Source organism: Vicia villosa, unplaced genomic scaffold (genome assembly GCF_029867415.1).
Source record: "Vicia villosa cultivar HV-30 ecotype Madison, WI unplaced genomic scaffold, Vvil1.0 ctg.000252F_1_1, whole genome shotgun sequence".
Lineage (NCBI taxonomy): Eukaryota > Viridiplantae > Streptophyta > Magnoliopsida > Fabales > Fabaceae > Vicia > Vicia villosa.
This window is the reverse complement of record NW_026705105.1, coordinates 356,046-360,127: the sequence shown is the minus strand read 5'-3', so window position 1 is coordinate 360,127 and position 4,082 is coordinate 356,046. Positions and strand designations below refer to the sequence as shown.

Here is a 4,082-nt window from a genome sequence, read left to right as displayed (position 1 = left end):
CCGACTACCAGCGGACGCCCTCCAAAAAACGCACTATCTTTTTGCTTATATATGATCTATATATGATAGCTATCCGCAGAAACTATTTATATTATAGTATAATTTGTTCTTATTAATTTTACAAATATATATTTCCAAATATTTTTTGGTGTTAACCGAACGATATCCGCGGGGGAAAGGGGCCCCACGTGACTACTCCGGATCCGGGCTCGGAGGCGACGACACCGTGGCTCTAGGGCGTTTTGGACTCCAGTCGGGATCGAACCTGAGTACTAGCCGGTTCCGTCCCTTTTTGGAGAAAGCTCATTTGCCAATTGAGCCAAAGTATTTTTATTTTAATGATGCAACTGTTCAGATAATACACATCTACTAACAATAAATACTTCATCTAATTAAATATGCAAATAAAACGTTAAAACGTGCAATTCCATACATTATTTAATATGTTACCCTTTCATATCACTAATGGTTGTAAACTAATGGAAATTTAGGATAGAGATATAAATATTCATTATAAATGATTAGTTTTTTTTAAGTTTAAAATAAGTATTAAGTGTGCTAAAAGGACAAACACTAGACATTGATATACTGAAGAGTTTATTTAATAATTATTATAATTTTAAACAGTTTTTCACAGTTATATAAAGGCCAGAAACCATCTAATTGATGTAAGGAGAGGTGAAACCTTAACAATATATACTAATAAAACTATATCTTAAATGCAAATGGCAAAAATGACTAAATTTGTCAAGTTTATTTATGTAATGTTTATCTATATTTTCTTATTTCTTGTGCCATCGACAATTGGAAGTAATGCCTTTTTCATTCTTAACAATTTCATTCGTTACTTTGTAGTATTAACATTTAACCACATATTATTTAAATTAATTTATTCTCATTTTTCATTCCAGGTATTAACAGATGTTTCAGAGCTTCTTATTGTCCACCAAATTTGTGCACAAGACCATATGTAGCGAAGTGTATCAATCAAAGATGTAAATGTGTTTTTCCTCTAAACAAAAATCTAATATATATTAAAAGAGAGTATAAGGGATACTCTCACCATAGAGACTCCAACAAAGTACGAACAATAGAAGAAGAGAGAGTACACTCGTAGACTATATTTCCGTATGACATTGCATTTAGTGCAATACTAGACTATTTCATGAGCAGCCATATATTTATTATGTTGTCATAAAATTGTAGTTATGCTTTTGTATATTAAGAATATTCTATTAAAATAAAATAAAATAAGGCAGCAAATAGTGATATTTAAATTGTCCTCTTCTCACAAAACTTCAAAGTTATATCCATGTCTTTAATTTACGTTCTAGGAATTTCGTATAATATTTCTACGGATTTGAAAGAAAGAAAATGTAGAAATGGGCTTTAATAAGAAACTTTTTAAGAATCTTTAACTTCAACTAAAATCTTTTAGGTGTTTCTCCTGATATTAGGTAAACAACCTCTAGTTTTTTATTAAATGTTACTTGCAGGATCAACTAGAGAATTCTGAGACAAAGCGTTAACAACTTATATAGTTTTCTATTGTTTGAGTATTATTTTAATGAATTATGCAAAAGAAATGTCGAAAGACTTCAAATGCAAAAAAAAAAAGGAAAAGAAATGCGGTCAAGGTAAAAGTTTAAACAAAGTACTTCATACTGAGAAAGAAAGAAATAACTTAGAATTAATAAACGGGAACACATACGTACATTTTTCAGAAAACACCTTTTCTCCCTTTCGCGCGGATACTTTGAGTTTCTATTACAATGTAACGAATGCTGACCTCCAAAAACTTAAAACAAATGTTGTTGATATAGATCCTAAAATAACTGTTTCTAACGATCGACTAAGCTACTACTACCACGTTTTTGATCCATGCATTCATCGTCTGATAGGTTTCCACATGTCCTTGGAAAAGCCGTCTGTCCTTATCCATTTAGAAGCTTCAATCGACCAGTCCTTGAGCAATCAGAGACAACACAATATTTTCTAAGTCCTTTTGAATATTATACGCTCATAGTGCTCCTAGTAGGAAGACTCGACTAAGTTATCAAATAAATCATCTTGTTACCATTCGATAGGGCTACGCTCCGAACGGAGACCTCAACCCAATCGTTGAAGACTCTTTTCACTTTTATTGAGTTCATTAGGAACTCATTTATTTAGAATCATAGCCCTAAAGTCTTGGTAGACATTTCAGGGTAACAAATTGTCCCCGAAAAATGTCATTTTCAATCGAAAACTATTTCGACAGAGAAATGTGACATTTTTTATTTTGATCGGTTTTCGACATTGTAGATTTCTTTTCACTGACGTCATGGTCATGGTTATTGCTTTATTTTTTAGTCACTTCCCAATAGTTTTACCATCATTCTTCATGATTACACCTAATCCCTAGATCATGGGTTTTAAACTGCTACCACTAGCTTTTTCCCATCAAACTGGAACTAAAACTTTAGGTCTTCAAAACCTTTATCACCATTTGTCATTTATTGAAGTGGCTGAAGGACACAGTGCAAGTAATGTAGAAGGTTGTTGGTTCTCGAACCCGAAGGTAGCATGGATTCGAGGTTTTTGTTGTTTACAAGTCGGGGCGTCTTGGAAAAAGAATAATTGTTATAATTTAGAATTTAGAAAGTTACTACGTTCAGCGTTATTGGTGGATTGTGAACTTATCAGTTTGAGTAACCGTTGTGTAGGATGTTGACGTAAGAACAACGATTAAGCAACATATTGTGATATACCTTGTCAAGGGATCCTTGGCAAGAGATTGGAAAAGTTATGGAAGTTGTTGGAATGTCCAAGTCAGAGTTAGAAATGCGAAGAGACGAGTATGATTTCAAGAATAAAAAGCATTGATGGTAGTGTAAGGGAATTATGTTATGATGTTATCAGAAGGTGTGCGTCGGCACGTTCGGATGATTTTGGGAGCTATTGAAGTATGGTACTTTTGGTAACGTAAAGGAACGTTATTATAGTTTGGTAATGATGGTGTATACTCCATTATGGTTGTCGGCTATCTATTGAAAAATTGAGGAACTGGTCACCCTTAATCTCTTGTTGATAGTAGACGGGATCGTATTGGATGTGATAGACTTATCTTGCCAGCTTGATAATATTGGAAGTGAATGAGTTTGGGCAAGATGGTGCGATGTTTTTTATGTTGTTGGAAACTTTGGATGTTCATGAGAAAAGAACGGTTGAGGAATTATCGATAGTTTGCTCATTTGCATAATTGTTTTTTGAAGATGTGAGTGATTTACTGTCTGAAGTAGAAGTTCAATTTTTGATAGATTTAGTTCCTGGAACTAGTCCAGTATCGATGGCTCCATATCGAATGTCAGCTTCAGAGTTGAAGAGTCAAATTAAGGATGTGCTTGAGAAGATGTTTATTCGTTTGAGTGTGTCGCCATGGAAGAAGGAAGGTTCTGTGAGGCTTTGTGTTGATGCAAAAGGGCAAGTGGTAACTTATGCTTCAAGGCAGCTTAAGATTCATGAGAGGAATTATCTGACGCAAGATTTAGAGTTGGCCGCCGTTGTTTTTGTTTAGAAACTTTGAAGGCACTACTTGTTTGGATCGAGATTTGATGTGTATAGTGACTACAAGAGTTTGAAGTATTCGTTTGATCAGAAAGAGATGAATATGAGGCAAATAAGATAGTTGGAATTCTTGAAAAATTATGATTTTAGTTGGAATTACCATCCGAGAAAAGCGAATGTCGTAGCCGATGCATTGAGTAGGAAACCATTGCATATGTCTATGTTGATGATTCGAGAACTGGAATCGTTGGAACAATTTCGAGATTTGAGTTTGGTTTATAAAGCGACTTCTTTGTGTGTTAAGCTTAGTATATGGAAGCCTACTTGTGGTATTCTTGATGAGATTAGAGAAGGTCAAAAATCAGATTTGAATTTGGTTGACAAGATGACATTGATTAATCAAAGAAAAAGATAGTGATTTTCGGATTGATGGGAACGGTGTCATGAGATGTCGTGATCAAGTTTGTATTCATAATGTTCAGATTTGAAAAGAGGATTTTGGATGAAGGGAATCGTAGTAGTTTAAGCATTCATCC

The 4,082-nt window shown here is 34.0% G+C and overlaps 1 long non-coding RNA gene across 1 annotated transcript; it reads left to right on the top strand.

Annotated features, from left to right (window-relative positions):
- The first annotated feature begins 554 nt into the window (after positions 1-554).
- LOC131625964 (uncharacterized) lies at positions 555-1,277 on the top strand. The gene is made up of 2 exons (XR_009290994.1): positions 555-810; positions 912-1,277. It is a non-coding gene; the product is annotated as an uncharacterized LOC131625964 (long non-coding RNA).
- Positions 1,278-4,082: the final 2,805 nt, after the last annotated feature.